General features: G+C 42.9%; 1 protein-coding gene across 1 annotated transcript in view; it reads left to right on the forward strand.

Moving 5' to 3' along the window:
• The first annotated feature begins 11,097 nt into the window (after positions 1 to 11,097).
• Positions 11,098 to 17,527, forward strand: part of LOC143807261 (DNA topoisomerase 1-like) — a 102,508-nt gene continuing 96,078 nt past the window's right edge. Inside the window, exon 1 of the mRNA XM_077288606.1 lies at positions 11,098 to 11,186. The gene's annotated coding sequence lies outside the window, so the exon portion shown is untranslated. The remainder of the gene's footprint in view (positions 11,187 to 17,527) is intronic.

Here is a 17,527-nt window from a genome sequence, read left to right on the forward strand (position 1 = left end):
ACCAGACTTCTCTGACGTAAGAATGAAAGGATCGGTCATCAAAAATACAACATGACCGATCTCAAGCTCCTACGTTCTCTATGAGAGAGCCGCTGCCACACTCTTCTGACCTGAGAACGAAAGGATCGGTCATCAAAAATCCAACGTGACCAATCTTAAGGTCCTAAGTTCTTTATGAGAGATAAGCTGCCAGACTCCTCTGACGTAAGAATGAAAGGATCTGTCATTAAAAATACAACAAGATAAATCTCAAGGTCCTACGTTCTCTATGAGAGAGCCGCTGCCACAATCTTCTGACCTGAGAACGAAAGGATTGGTCATCTAAAAACCAGCATGACTGATCCCGAGATCCTACGTTCTCTATGAGAGAGCAGCTGCCAGATTCCTCTGACCTAAGAATGCAAGGATTGGTCATCAAAATCCAACGTGACAGATCCTGAGGTCCTACGTTCTCTATAAAAGAGCGGCTGCCAGACTCCTCCGACCTAAGAATACAAGGACCGGTCATCAAAAATCCAACATGACCAATCTCGAGGTCCTAAGCTCTCTATGAGAGATCCGCTGCCAGACTCCTCTGACCTAAGAACGAAAGGATCGGTCATCAAAAATACAACATGACTGATCTCAAGGTCCTACGTGTCATGTCGGACGCTGTTCAGACCAGGTCGTTCGACAGACAGCGGTAATTCCGCTTTTGACCACTATTTGCTCATTGGCGTCGACTAGATTTTATCTAGCTGTTCCGGGGTTAATTTACCTGATCCTCGGATTGGTAGCTGGGCCATGCCCATTGCCTTTAAATAGTTCTCCTGATCATTGGGCGTCGCCGATTATAGCTTCTGTCTTGTGCGTTGTTATTTCGGTCTGGAGTGGAGAGCTGGTTGTTGGAGATTCGTTGCTGGTGGTGTATTTTCCTTAGTCTTATTTACTCCTTCCTATATTTGTATTTATTTTGCCCTGCACATTTATAGTGTATTCCTGAGTGACTGCGGCGTGGTGTATATTTTTCCTTTATCCTTTTCTGTGCTAACTGTGGGTATTGGTGTATTACCTCTTCACTGGGTGGTGGGAGGAGGTTTCAGCCTAGGGTTGAAACAGGAGACAGGGTGAGGTTCGAGGCCTGGACATGCACACCATCAGTGTAAACTCCAGGTAGAGGGTCAGTCAGGATTTCCCTAGTCTGAGGGAAATTGCAGGGGCCCGGGTTATTAGTTCTCGCTCACCTAGTCTCCCCGTGACACTACGTTCTCTATGAGAGAGCCACTGCCACACTCTTCTGACCTGAGAATGAAAGGATCGGTCATCAAAAATCCAGCATGACCGATCTCGAGGTCCTACGTTCCCTATGAGAGAGCCACTGCCAGACTCCTCTGACCTAAGATCGAAAGGATCGGTCATCAAAAATTCAACGTGACCGATCCCGAGGTCCTACGTTCTCTATGAGAGAGCCACTGCCAGACTTTTCTGACCTAAGAACAAAAGGATCGGTCATAAAAAAATCCAGCATGACCGATCTCGAGGTCCTACGTTCTCTATGAGAGAGTTGCTGCCAGACTCCTCTGACCTAAGATCAAAAGGATCAGTCATCAAAAATTCAACGTGACTGATCCCGAGGTCCTACGTTCTCTATGAGAGAGCCACTGCCAGACTTTTCTGACCTAAGAACCAAAGGATCGGTCATAAAAAATCCAGCATGACCGATCTCGAGGTCCTTCGTTCTCTATGAGAGAGCTGCTGCCAGACCTTTCTGACCTAAGAATGAAAGGATCGGTCATCAAAAATCCAGCATGACCGATCTCGAGGTCCTACGTTCTCTATGAGAGAGCCGCTACCAGACTCCTCTGACCTAAGAACAAAAGGATCGGTCATCGAAAATTCAACGTGACCGATCCCGAGGTCCTATGTTCTCTATGAGATAGCCCCTGCCTGTCTCTTCTGACCTAAGAAAAAAAAACATGCAGAATTTTTCTAACCATTTGTTAAAAAAATTTGGTCCTTTTAAAAAAAATCTACGTAAGCTGATAACAAACCTGCAGAGAGAAGGAAAGTTTTTCCACCATGACCTTAGAAATACCTGTAAGTAATCTGATTTCTTTTACCAGTGTTTGTCGGTATCTCGGCATCTACTTTCCCGACTGTTCTTTTCACGTCGGAACAACTTGTTTACAATAATTTTTCTTAAATTTCCAATATCTCCGTCGCTTGTCCTTTGTCTTGATCACCCTGACATTTGTTAGGAACACAATTGTCAACAGGATCCAACCACCAGGGTAATTTTCTGAGCGTCTTTCCCCTGCATACTCCTCAAACAACCGTCATTTTCGAAAATAGTCTTATTAGACGGCGCTTTGCAATAAAGTGCCTGTATTCATTCATCTAGGAGAATGCCGCCCTGTCTGCTCTCCGATGTTCCTTCTATTCAAGATCTCCTGGAAGAACGCTCAGACGGTATTAGGGGCAAAATGCTCGATAAAAGCAAAAGAAAAATGCTTTCTAATTTGCTGCAAATGTTTACTTCTCTTAAAAATCAAAATAAGGGGGATTGATATGAAAACTTATTTTCGGAACAAAGTGCCATGGGAAAAAAAATATTCAAAGCAGCACATACCAGCGAAACTAGAGAACCATCTGTAGAAGGTATAATCGTGAGGAGGGCTGGCTTGGACTGACCGGCAGCAGAACAGGAGAATCCTCCGGTGGGCCCCTGTACAATAGTGTGCCACAACCCTCTTATATGAGCAGTACTTGGCACAGTGTCTTGAATGACAATGTAAAGACAAAGGCAACATCTTATTTATTTATTTAACAATCTACCGAGATCATTATAAAATACATTTGTGATTGAGAATAATGTCACATTTACTTGGAACTGAAAAATGGGGCCCTGGAGTTAGTTACTGGAGGGCCCTTAGCAGCCCAGTCCAACACTCAAGGAGGGTATGGTTGGCTAAATTAGATACTCCTTTTTGGGGAATTTGACTTTTGAAGAATTTTGGAACTTTTTATTCTGAATCACTTTTTGCTGAGTTTTGATTGGTCAGTGCCTTGTGTGAAGCAGATTCTATCAGGATCCACTTCAAAGAAACAACATACACTTATTTTTTTTGTTAGCCAGAAACAAAAGAGAAGATCAGCTCACCTGAACAATAAAGCAGTCCAATTTTACGGAGACATACAGTACCGCAAGATCCAAGGAGAAGCAATAATCCAGCAAAATGATCTTTAAAAATTCTCTTTTATTAGAACATTCATGTAGAAAAAAATCCATCCAACCCCATAGGAAAAGCAGACGGGTTTCAGACACAGTCTTTGGTTATTGCCTTTAACCACTTTATTTTATTGTACCAGGTGTTTTTCAAAACCTAGAAGTTCCTACAGTGAGTTTTTGGTGAGTTTTTGACGCTACAGATTTTCGTCGCTCCAAAAATGCAGCGCCATACGGTTCTTGCAAAGTGAATCGGATTTATAGAAATCTAATGCCCAACTTTTTGCATTGGAGACATTCTAGAAGGCCCCTTTGTATTAGCCAGAACAGGGACTTACTGCGCTCCCTGACACATCGATGGCCCGTGTAATGCCTCTCTTCACCTGTAGTGTTGCTAGTGAGCCTACTGCAGCAGGACAGACCCTTATTAAAGGCCCAGCAAGCAGCCCCTGATTATTGTGATCATTGAATTTCTAGGTTTTCTGTAGAGTTAGTTTCTAAATTAATGGTTATTCCAAATTTTGTTTTCCTTATAGTTTCCCCTTTAAAAGTAATATAATAGGATAATAGGATGCTTCACACAATATTCTTCCTGTCAAGACAACGAAAACAAAGTAATTTTTTTGAGACAAGTCTCTTAATCACAAATTATAACTATTATTGGAAGGGCAGAAATGGTTGGAGACGGCGATGCATTAGCACAGCGGAATATCTTCATTGTATTAATCTGTCTAATTTGCAGGAGATTAGACTTTCATGCAATTTAAATTATAATGTGTGTCCCAATCATTCTTAACGACTATGAAATGCCATTATATTTCACCCTTTTCTCTGATATGGGAGAGAATATTACAGACACTGAACGTGAAGGGTTGTATCCTGCTAAGATCTCTGCTCAAGACCGGACACAGAAGACGTCCCCGTGCAGGAACAATGTACGGGCCCTTTGCAGTCCAATCGCTCACTATAATCCCCAATTCCACCTGCTTTGGAGGTCGTTACCTCTTGGGCCCTTGGGTAGCTGCACAGGCTGCACCAATGGTGTGTCCGCCCCTGTACAGTCTTGATCGTTACAGTCTTTGAAGAGGTGCGGTGCTTGGAGGTTATTCTCACACTTGCCTGTTCCAGTTCCAGAACCAAACGTTGCATTATTTGCCCTTTCTGGCTGATCCTGTCTCTTCTTCAGCACTATGGGTTACAGCAGTAACCAAACACTCACCAATGACATCATTCACTTGGGTCTTTTAAAAAGTATTCTGGTAGTGTGTGTCGCTGCTGGTACATCATATTTCCGCTCTTCTACATCATAGTTCCGCTGTGCTACATCATCGTTCCACTCAGCTACATCATCGTTTCGCTCTCCCACATTATCGTTCCGCCCTGTTACATTATCTTTCCACTCTGCTACATCATAGTTCCGCCCTGCTACATCATAGTTCCGCCCTGCTACATCATAGTTCCGTCCTGCTACATCATCATTTCGCTCTGCTATATCACAGTTCTGCTCTGTTACATCATAGTTCCGCTTTGCTACCTCATGGTTCAATTCTTCTGCATCTTAGTTCAATTATTCTGCATCATAGTTCCACTCTGCTGCATCATACTTCCACTCTGCTACATCATAGTTCCATTCTGCTACATCATAGTTCCACTTTGCTACATCATACTTCCACGCTGCTACATCATAGTTCCACTCTGCTACATCATAGTTCCACGCTGCTACATCATAGTTCTATTCTACTATATTATAGTTTCCCTCTGAAATGTCATAGTTCCGCTATGCTGCATCTTAGATCAGCTCTGTTATGCTACATGATGGTTCCGCTCTGCAACATCATAGTTCCGCTCTTCTACATCATAGTTCCTCTCTTCTACATCATAGTTCCTCTTTGCTACCTCATAGTTAATTTCTTCTGCATCTTAGTTCAATTATTATGCATCACAGTTCCACTTTGCTGCATCATACTTCCACTCTGCCACATCATAGTTCCATTCTGCTACATCATAGTTCCATTCTGCTACATCATAGTTCCACTTTGCTACATCATACTTCCACGTGGCTACATCAGTTCTATTCTGCTACATGATAGTTTCGCTCTGCAACGTTATAGTTCCGCTCTGCTACATCATAGTTCTGCTCTACTATATCATAGTTCCGCTCTTCTACATCATAGTTCCACTCTGCTACATCATAGTTCCACTCTGCTACATCATAGTTCCACTCTGCTACATCAAAGTTTTACTTTGCTATACCAGCCCCATATTTCAGCACTTCTTGAAACCTTCTATATTGTAGTAACAACTCTGCCATTCATGGTTACAGCACTGCTACACCCTTATGACAACTCTGCTACATAATACTATCAACTGTGCTGCATCATAATGACAGCTCTGATCTATCGTACATTACCACTCTGCTACATCAGTTACCATGCTTCCAATTCTGCTACATTTGTTGCCTTAGTTCCACAGCCCTGCTACATCTGTTGCTGTGGTTCCAACTCTGCTACACCAGTTTTTCTTCTTCCAACTCTGCTACATCTGACACTGTTGTTCTAAGATACAGTACACTCGATTGATTACACTTGGAACAAACTCTAATGAAGTCCGATCAAAAAATTAAATCTCCTTTTCTCGTATGTTGAAAATATTGATGTGTGAATGAGGTCTTAGAGATAGCAGCAGGGAGAGGGATGTACACAGATCTCCTAATGTGGAGAGTAGACAAAGTATCTACAGTCTCAGAGAGGGCAGAAAGGATAGAATCTGTGCTGATATATGAGCTAATAAAGACAGCAACGCCCTGGAGACACACAGACATCACATCCAGCCTAAGGCCGGTTTCACACGTCAGTGGCTCCGGTACGTGAGGTGACAGTTTCCTCACGTACCGGAGACACTGACACACGTAGACCCATAAAAATCAATGCATCTGTTCAGATGTCATTGATTTTTTGCGGACCGTGTCTCCGTGTGCCAAACACGGAGACATGTCAGTGTTCGTGGGAGCGCACGTTTTACACGGACCCAATAGAGTCAATGGGTCCGCGTAAAACACGGACCTCACACGGACATTCTCCGTCTGGGGTCCGTGTGCGTGCAGGAGACAGCGCTACAGTAAGCGCTGTCCCCCCATGGTGCTGAAGCCGGTATTCATATCTTCCCTGCAGCAACGTTTGCTGTAGAGAAAATATGAAGAATAGTGTTTAAAATAAAGATCCATGTGTCCGCCGCCCCCCCACCCCCTGTGCGCCCCCCCGCTGGTCAGAAAATACTTACCCGCTCCCTCGCTCCTTCCTGGTCTGGCCGCGCCTCCTACTGTATGCGGTCACGTGGGGCCGATCATTTACAATCATGAATAGTCGGCTCCGCCCCTATGGGAGGTGGAGCCACATATTCATGACTGTAAATGATCGGGCCCACGTGACCGCATGCAGGAGAAGCTGCGGCCAGACCAGGAAGCAGCGAGGGAGTGGGTAAGTATTTTCTGACCAGCGGGGGGGCGCACAGGGGGTGGGGGGGGCGGCGGACACATGGATCTTTATTTTAAACACTATTCTTCATATTTTCTCTACAGCAAACGTTGCTGCAGGGAAGATATGAATCGCAGCTTCAGCACCATGCAGAGTGGGTACCACACGCTCCGTGTGGTACCCACTCGCCATACGGGCGGCACACGTGTGCCGCACGTATGGCCTCCGTGAGTTCCCAGGCACACGGACACGGATAACTCCGGTACCGATTTATTCCGGTACCGGAATTATCTGGACGTGTGGGACAGCCCTAAGAGAGATTTAACCCTCCGTCACATACAATATTCGGACTAACGAGTTCACATACAATGTGCCTGTCAGGCGCCTGCTGGAAAAATACCTATAATATCTAATGTTTGCAATTTCAGTGCTCTAAAAGTGATCAGTGACCTTCATAGGGATGTAATAAAAGAGACTACACATAATCAGTTGCAAAAAAAAACATTTACTTAACATAAAACTAATAACTATGAAATACAAACTTTTCAAAACTCCCGCCAAATAGTCTGAAGCAAGAGAAGGAATATGTTAGGGAACTACTGTATATGCCTGAGCAGCACACTTTCTTTTATAAAATCTCCCTTATTTCTATGAAATATCCTCACATTTTGTGCTATACATTCATAAAACAAGCTAAATAAACTATTGTGATGAATAAAAACATAAAATACCAACCTTACTGAATGTGACGTATTCACATACAATGAGCCTGAGAGATCTGTGCAGCTATATCCTCTCCCCTGAAGCTCTGAAATCCAACTGTGATATCAGGTTTCACAGACCTTCAAGAGACAGGAAACTACCTGGAGGGAGGGGCTTTCCTCACAATCTGGTGAGGAAGGAGAAATGAAAGTAAAAGAGAAGCGCCTGTCAGATCAGTTGTATGTGACGGAGGGTATAACAGAGCTATATGCCTATATATTGTCTCAGTTCAATAATAGATGGACAAATAAATCTAGAGGCATCAGTGTCCTCAAATGATAAGTGCCTATATATTGTATCGCATAAATCAGCAGACTTAAAGATGCAATAGAGCAGTCTGTATCAGTAATCGTATTTATAAAGCTCAGGAACATAGCGTCATTATATGTCCCAGAATGCCCACAAATAAGTGCCTATATATTCAACAAAAATAGAGTTAAATGGAGCAGAAAATCTGCATCTTAAAAATCATAATAGGCACACACTGCACTTCAAGTAGCTCAATAGTAAGCAGACAATAGAGATAATATACCACAGATAATTTAACTCTATGTGTCTCTCCCAGTAATATAGGCTGGATGTGAGGTCTGTGTGTCTCTCCCAGTAATATAGGCTGGATGTGAGGTCTGTGTGTCTCTCCCAGTATTATAGGCTGGATGTGAGGTCTATGTCTCTCCCAGTAATATAGGCCGGATGTGAGGTCTGTGTGTATCTCCCAGTAATATAGGCTGGATGTGAGCTCTGTGTGTCTCTCCCAGTAATATAGGCCGGATGTGAGGTCTGTGTCTCCCAGTAATATAGGCTGGATGTGAGATCTGTGTGTCTCTCCCAGTAATATAGGCTGGATGTGAGATCTGTGTGTCTCTCCCAGTAATATAGGCTGGATGTGAGCTCTGTGTGTCTCCCAGTAATATAGGCTGGATGTGAGGTCTGTGTGTATCTCCCAGTAATATAGGCTGGATGTGAGCTCTGTGTGTCTCTCCCAGTAATATAGGCTGGATGTGAGCTCTGTGTCTCCCAGTAATATAGGCTGGATGTGAGATCTGTGTGTCTCTCCCAGTAATATAGGCTGGATGTGAGATCTGTGTGTCTCCCAGTAATATAGGCTGGATGTGAGCTCTGTGTGTATCTCCCAGTAATATAGGCTGGATGTGAGCTCTGTGTGTCTCTCCCAGTAATATAGGCTAGATGTGAGGTCTGTGTGTATCTCCCAGTAATATAGGCTGGATGTGAGATCTGTGTGTCTCTCCCAGTAATATAGGCTGGATGTGAGATCTGTGTGTCTCTCCCAGTAATATAGGCTGGATGTGAGCTCTGTGTGTCTCCCAGTAATATAGGCTGGATGTGAGGTCTGTGTGTATCTCCCAGTAATATAGGCTGGATGTGAGCTCTGTGTGTCTCTCCCAGTAATATAGGCTGGATGTGAGCTCTGTGTCTCCCAGTAATATAGGCTGGATGTGAGATCTGTGTGTCTCTCCCAGTAATATAGGCTGGATGTGAGATCTGTGTGTCTCCCAGTAATATAGGCTGGATGTGAGCTCTGTGTGTATCTCCCAGTAATATAGGCTGGATGTGAGCTCTGTGTGTCTCTCCCAGTAATATAGGCTAGATGTGAGGTCTGTGTGTATCTCCCAGTAATATAGGCTGGATGTGAGGTCTGTGTGTCTCTCCCAGTAATATAGGCTGGATGTGAGCTCTGTGTGTCTCTCCCAGTAATATAGGCTAGATGTGAGGTCTGTGTGTCTCTCCCAGTAATATAGGCTGGATGTGAGATCTGTGTGTCTCTCCCAGTAATATAGGCTGGATGTGAGGTACAGTATATGTGTCTCTCCCAGTAATATAGGCTGGATGTGAGCTCTGTGTGTCTCTCCCAGTAATATAGGCTGGATGTGAGCTCTGTGTGTCTCTCCCAGTAATATAGGCTGGATGTGAGCTCTGTGTGTCTCTACTAGTAATATAGGCTGTGTGTGGTGTCTGTGTTTTACTCCCAGTTAAATAGGCTGGATGTGATGTCTGTTTGACTCCAGGGTGTTGCTGTCTTCATTAGCTCATATATCAGCAGATATGCTATCCTTTCTGCCCTCTCTCACACTGTAGATACTTTGTCCACTCACTGTATAATCTATAATTTGGGTCCTATTAGGAACACGTTAGGAATACTATTTTTTCATAACTCTCTGTGTATGCATATACTAGCTTCTGTCCTAAGAATTGAGACGTGCTGCTTTTATAATATTTTTTCTTTGAATTTTTCAAAATTCTTTTAACAGTATTTAATAAAAGATTTTTTTTTAGGGTTTTTTCTTTTTTTTGGTTGATATCTTAAGATATACCCTAGCAGAATCTTTTTAGTTTTTTTCCTGAGAGGCATAAAAGGCCTTGGATAAGACTGAAAACTGCAAATATAAGGATCTAAAATAAATGAAGGACTGAAGATTGCACTAAAAGAAGCTTAGTACAATTGGATTAGCTAAAAGTAACTACCGTACTAACATATGTAAAAATTATTTTTTCCATGTCAAAGATGTCCATTGCCTTTAAGACCAGGGTTCTACATCGATTCATCATGCTCCACAATCACACATGTGCATACCAGAAAAAAAAAACTATTGTCCGCAAGTCCTTGTGGTGCAAATTTGTATTTTTTATAGAGAAACACTGGGATTCTGTATTTAAAACGCCTATAAAAAATGCACCAAAGAAAGCACAGACCAGCAGTCTTTTAATGGGGGAAAAACGCAACTTGTACGCTACATGGGAATATGGCCTAAAATATTGAAAAAGGGTGAAGGTGTCCCCTTCTGATGCCCATAATCCCCTCTATAAAATTATTGTGGAGTGCCAATGGCATTGTCATGGCAGACCGGAGACTATTGAACGTCCCAATGTCTGCCATGTTTGTATAGGTAATGTTACAGTATATTGCAGTATTATACAAGCAATCAAGTGATCCCTGGTTCAGCTGCTTTAAAAAGACCAATGAAAAAAGAAAAAAAAAAGTAAAATATTTAAAAAAATTAAATTAAAATTATATCACGGAATCTCCTGTAATATGAATGAAAAATTTAAAAAAATGGCGTATTTTGCAATCCAACTGTCGGAACCAATAAAATATCATCATTTTTATCCTATATGGTGAACGTCGGAAAAATAAAATAAAAATTAAAATGGAAGAATGGCTGGAATAAAATGGAATAAACGTCCTCCAGACCCCAAAATAATAGTAATAAAAACTACAGCTCGTACCACAAAAAAACAAGCCCTGATACAACTCTATTGAACAATAATTTACAAAAAAAAAAGTTTATCTTTTGGAACATGAAGAGGAAACATCAAAAATGAAAAGCGGCACAGTGGTACTCTGTCATCCCCAAAGGGATGCTGAAATCCGGAGAAATCCCTGCAATCAACTGTGTGAAAATATAGAAATTTCCATATAAATATAAAACTCTTAATATTATATTGTTTATATCTGCGTTTGCTCTTTATTTGTAAATAGTGATGAGTGACATTCAGCTGCGGGGTCTTGAACATAATATTCAAGCTCACCGAAGACCTTCTATTAACACACGAGCGCTCGAATAACACCTTATCTGAGCACGCTCGCTCATCACTAGATATAATGATATAAAGAAGTGAAAGGGTTAACCAAGGCAAATTGCCCAGAACACAAGAGGTTATAAAAGGAGACCCTCCCACAATCAGCCTCCTAATCAGTGATTCCTGGAGGGTCTTTGTTGGGCCAGGTCAGTGAGAATTTGGATTTACAGGTTGTTGTGTGTTTTTTAGTACTAAGGGCCCCTTCACACTGTGCAATCAAAGTCTGAACGAGCGTTCGATTTGTGACGTTTATCCGTCCTCGTTCCGAGGTTGCAAAGTGTGACATGGCGTTACGATTTGCGACGCAGCCCAGCATCGTACGATGTGAAAGAAAGAGCAGAACTTTCTTTCGTCGTAAATGTCTCGCTGTGGCGGTCGAAATCGTAGTATGTGACGGCGGTCATACGAGCTCGTAATGCGACTACGTGGGTTGGGCTTCCGCATACCTGTCTCCTGATTGGGCGTGACGTTTTAGCACGCCCATGCTGGTAATACGTCACGCTCGGAGTCGTAGGACTATGGCGGTGTGAAGGGTAGCGTACGATTGCGACGCGTGACGTTCACATCGCAACTACGTCAGAAAAAGCGTTAACATCGTAGAGTGTGACCGCTGGCTACGAGCTCGTACTGCGATGTCGAATATGACGCAAATGCGTCGTAATCGTAGCAGAATCGACCAGTGTGAAGGTACCCTTAGGTTACGTTCACATGATGAGTTTTTTTTTACTCTGCGTTTTTCAGAAAAAATGCAAATATCCTGTATTACTGACGGAAAATCTGCAACAGCAAAAACTCATTGCGGGAACCTAGAATTAGGCTATGTTCACAGATTGCTTTTTTTTCTCTGCACCGAAAATCAGAATGTTGGCAGAAAAACCTCTGCATATGATGTGTGTTTTTAAACGCTAACACTATTGATGTACGTCTTGGCGAAAACCGCAGCAGAGCTCAAAATGAGTGCAGATAAGAAAAAATAGCAGCAGGTGCGTGAGGTTTCAGAAATCTTTTGCTGAAAAAATAATAATAATAATAAAAATAATAAAAATAATAAAAATAATAAAAATAATAAAAAAAATAATAATAATAATAATAATAATAAAAATAATAATAATAAAAATAATAATAATAAAAATAATAATAATAATAATAATATTATTCCGCAGCACTTTACATTTTAGAATAATGCACCAAACCTACTTCATACAAAAAATGCTACAAAAACGCAACGTCTGAACATACCCTAATGCTCCATCATCCTTGGTATAAGATGGTGTCTATTTTAAGGTTTTGATTTTTTTTTTTTTTTTTTTCTTCCTATGTATAGGATTTATGTAAATGGGAAGCATGTGGACACTTTATTATTATTATTATTATTATTATTATTATTATTATTTATTATAGCGCCATTTATTCCATGGCGCTTTACATGTGAGGAGGGTTATACATAATAAAAACAAGTACAATAATCTTGAACAATACAAGTCACAACTGGTACAGGAGGAGAGAGGACCCTGCCCGCGAGGGCTCACAATCTACAAGGGATGGGTGAGGATACAGTAGGTGAGGATAGAGCTGGTCGTGCAGCGGTTTGGTTGATCGGTGGTTACTGCAGGTTGTAGGCTTATCGGAAGAGGTGGGTCTTCAGGTTCTTTTTGAAGGTTTCGATGGTAGGCGAGAGTCTGATGTGTTGTGGTAGAGGGTTCCAGAGTAGGGGGGAAGCGCGAGAGAAATCTAGTATACGATTGTGGGAAGAGGAGATAAGAGGGGAGTAGAGAAGGAGATCTTGTGAGGATCGGAGGTTGCGTGCAGGTAAGTACCGGGAGACGAGGTCACAGATGTATGGAGGAGACAGGTTGTGGATGGCTTTGTATGTCATGGTCAGGGTTTTGTACTGGAGTCTCTGAGCAATGGGGAGCCAGTGAAGGGACTGACAGAGGGGAGAGGCCGGGGAATAGCGGGGGGACAGGTGGATTAGTCAGGCAGCGGAGTTTAGAATAGATTGGAGGGGTGCAAGAGTGTTAGAGGGGAGGCCACAGAGCAGGAGGTTACAGTAGACTAGGCGGGAGATGATGAGGGCATGGACTAGGGTTTTTGCATTTTCTTGGTTTAGGAATGTATGGATCCGTGAAATATTTTTGAGTTTAAGGTGGCAGGAAGTGGAAAGGGCTTGGATATGCGGTTTGAAGGAGAGATCAGTGTCGAGGATTACCCCGAGACAGCGAGCTTGTGGGACTGGGGAGAGTGGGCAGCCGTTTACTGTAATGGATAGGTTCATTGGGGGGGGGTCGCGTGAGATGGGGGGGGGGGGGGGGGGAAGACGATGAATTCTCTTTTGTCAGTGTTAAGATTTAGAAACCTAGCGGAGAAGAAGGATGAAATAGCGGACAGACATTGAGGGATTCTGGTTAGTAGGGTGGTGAAGTCCGGTCCAGAGATGTAGATCTGTGTATCAGCATAGAGATGATACTGAAAACCGTGAGATTCTATGAGCTGTCCCAGGCCAAAAGTGTAAATGGAGAAGAGTAGGGGCCCTAGAACTGAACCTTGTGGGACTGACAGATAGGGGGCGAGGTGAGGAAGTGGTGTGTGAGTGGGAGACACTGAATGTTCGGTCAGTTAGGTATGACAAGATCCAGGATAGGGCCGAGTCTGTGATGCCAAGGGATGAGAGGGTCTGTAGTAATAGGGAATGGTCCACTGTGTCAAAGGCAGAGGACAGGTCCAGGAGGAGGAGGATAGAGTAGTGTCGCTTGCTCTTGGCGGTTAATAGGTCATTGGTGACCTTAGTTAGGGCAGTTTCAGTGGAGTGGTGTGACCGGAAGCCTGATTGTAAGCTGTCGAAGAGGGAGTAGGAAGATAGATGGGAGGACGGTTCAAGATGGACGTGTTCCAGTAGTTTTGAGGCATAAGGGAGAAGTGATATAGGGCGATAGCTAGATACAGAGGAAGGGTCAAGAGAGGGATTTTTGATGATAGGTATGATTAAGGCATGTTTAAAGCTTGAGGGGAAAACACCAGTTGTTAGTGATAGGTTGAAGAGATGGGGTGGTGAGATGTGTTCTTCAGAGTAGAGTGGAGAGTCGATCTTCTGTAATGGTGGAGAAGCTGGTTTTGGAGGTGGAGGGCTGGGTAGTTGGGAGAAAGGGCTCTGGGGGTTGTCTACTAAAACTGTCTCTGATGATCTCAATCTTCTGCTTGAAAAATGAGGCAAAGTCTTCAGCTGAGATGAATGGGGAGGGAGGAGGTGCTGGGAGACGGAGGAGAGAGTTGAAGGTGTTGAATAACTGTTTAGGTTTGTGAGACAGGGTGGATATGAGAGATGAGCAGTAGGTTTGTTTTGCTGTGGCGAGTGTGGTCTTGAAAGTAGTGAGGAACTGTTTGAATGTGATGAAGTGCTCATTGGAGTGGGATCTTTTCCATCTCCGCTCAGCAGCCCTGGAAGCTCTTTGTCTATTTTTATACTTGTTGTTACTGATGTCTATATGTTCTCTAATAAAATTCATTATGGTTTTATAATCTGATGGGTGTTTATACTCCGTAGCTCTTTTTGTAGGATTTATATATCTAGTGGAGTTTGCCCTGTTATATCATATGTCCAGTATAGGGTGTTTCCCGTTCTGATATCTGATATGCATCAGTGGTATCTGTATTTAGTAATTCTCTGTGTATTCACAGCTGTCCACACTGGTGTAATGGACTTTAAAGCACGTGAAAAGACGTGGCTAGCGCAATTAGACAAGGTGTTCAACGAGAACACATGTACGGTTTTAGATTCCAGATCCAGGGATCTGACGGACCTGACCAACAAGTTTAAAGAGCTACTACAGAAAAAAACCCGGTTATGGTGGAATAAATCTTTCCTAGAACGATACATAACATGTGGATTGATCCCTAGAGGACTACGCATCCAAGTGTTCCCGTCTTTTAACATAGACAGTGAAGCATTCAAGAATGAGTGGGAGGAAGTTGCAGCGACATGCTCTAAAGGGTTTATGACCCTATTGATTAAAGATAATGAATCAAATATTGATGACCTGGATAAGGAATTAGAATGTATCCAGGAGGAGATAAATAAAGCTCTTACACCAGAGAATAATATCTCCTTCAAAAATGAACTTGATATAGAGATTCAAAAATGGGAGAAGGAAATTGTATCCCTAAAAACTAAAAAATATCAACGCGATGTCGCAGACGCAAAAAATAACAGAGTATATAGATGGAGGACTAACGGATTTAATAGGAGATCAGCCTCAAGAACTCGGTCCGTCTCATTCTCTTCAGTATCGTCAAGTGACGAGAAAAGAGAGGAAAGGGGAAATCTAGGAGCAGAGAGGAGCGACATATCTAAAGATCGCTGGCAGAAAGTAACCAGATTTGGTAATAAAAGGAAAACACCAACATCCCCTCAGAAAGACAAGAGACCTAAGAACTCCACACTTGAGGTAATTAATCTGTCACATCATACTCTTACAGAGACCCAATGTGAAGTCCTTGGTCTCGGCCTTTCTTTTTCCCCATGCAATAATTATGATTATTTCACAGCACTCAAAGATTTGAATTTATTTTCACGAAAACTTATCCTGAAAAAACTACACTCTCGTCCCTTATCTGAGGGTAATACAGTGACTGAACAAGAGACTCTTGCCATTTTGGAAGAACTGGAAATGGAAGCTGCTAACCCCTCTCCAGGTATGCCTCCCCCACCCATCTATGCCAAGTCAACCACGTTCCCTCCTCTATCACTCTGCCCACAGGTAGAAATTTTTACCAATTTGGTTGCTGCGGAGTTAAAAACTATTACTAACAGCAACAAGAAAGACAACCTTACACGTGGGCAGAGAAGAGCCCTGCAAGAAATACGTGATCTGCAGGATGTGGTAATAAAACCTTCAGATAAAGGGGGGAATGTGGTTGTTTGGCCTATCGAGAAATACGAAAAAGAGGCATTTAAACAGCTGCGGAATAAGGAGACATATACTTTGCTTTCACATAACCCCCTACCGAAATTTGGGAGGGAACTCATAGATATGCTGGAAGAGGCCTTATATAGGGGCACCATCAGTAAAAAAACATTTGATGGATTGGTGGTGGAATGTCCTATTATGCCCACGTTTTACCTCCTCCCCAAGGTCCACAAAGACTCAATTAATCCCCCAGGACGTCCGATTGTCTCTGGCATAGGGGGGTTATGTGACCCAGTATGTAAATACATTGATTATTATCTTAGGTCACAAGTAGAAACTTTACCCTCCTATGTCAGGGACACAACGGACGTCCTGAGGAGACTGGATGGACTTTCGTTGGAACCACACATGCTGTTGGTGACAGCTGATATCGAAACACTCTACACCTCCATACATCATGATGATGGGATGGAGGCAGCAACTTTTTTTCTTGAATCAAGCAGTATTGACTCAGATGTGGTGAGCCTGGTGTTGGGGCTTTTGCGGTTCATCCTGACACATAAGTGTTTTACGTTTAGGGACCGATACTACCTCCAGAGTCGCGGGACCGCGATGGGGGCGGCGTGTGCGCCCTCGTATGCAAATTTGTTTTTGGGATATTGGGAAAGGGCTATATTCGGGGGCGCACACCCCGCCCCCCAAGTACTGGGGTGGTATCGGTACATTGATGATATTTTGTTTATTTGGCAAGGGTCTGTAGAACACCTTCATCAGTTTATGCAGGATTTGAACCGTAACAGCCTCAACATCAGGCTTACGTACAATTTTAGTAGAGTGAGTATATCTTTCCTCGACATCATGCTGTACGTTCAGACCGATGGTTCCATTGTCACGGATGTGTATAGGAAGTCCACCTCAGTAAATGCACTCTTACATGCCTCCTCATCCCACACTGGCTCCACTATTGGGGCAATCCCCATAGGGCAGTTCTTAAGGATGAGGAGGATATGTTCTACTGAGGAGGACTTCTTGAAACAGTCTGTGGACCTTGGGGAGAGATTTAGGTCACGTGGATACAGCAATAGGAGTATAAAAAGAGGATATGTCAGAGCTAAAAATCAAAAAAGATGTGATCTCCTATCATGTGCACCTAAAACTAATAAAAAGAAGGATGAAAAAATTAGGTACATATCCACTTTTAACCACCAGTGGGGAAAAATGAGGAATATTCTTAGGAGACATTGGCCCATATTGAGGACAGAACCAGTCTTGGCCGAATATCTCTCGGAAGAACCCCTTATGACAGCAAGGAGGGCGAAAAATCTGAGAGATATTTTGGTCAAGAGCCATTACGTAGCTAAGATCCCTCCCATTTTCGGTGCTGGTAAAAGAAAGTGGGGCTTTTTTCCGTGCGGCGACTGCCTGGCGTGTCGCAATCATGTGAGAACATTATCATTTGCCTCTGTGGATGGGAAACAGTTTAAAATCACAGATTACATTTCATGTAGTACCACTTTTGTGGTCTACATGGCAAAATGTACATGTAACCTATCCTACGTGGGACTGACCTCACGCGAACTAAG

Source organism: Ranitomeya variabilis, chromosome 2 (assembly GCF_051348905.1).
Source record: "Ranitomeya variabilis isolate aRanVar5 chromosome 2, aRanVar5.hap1, whole genome shotgun sequence".
NCBI lineage: Eukaryota > Metazoa > Chordata > Amphibia > Anura > Dendrobatidae > Ranitomeya > Ranitomeya variabilis.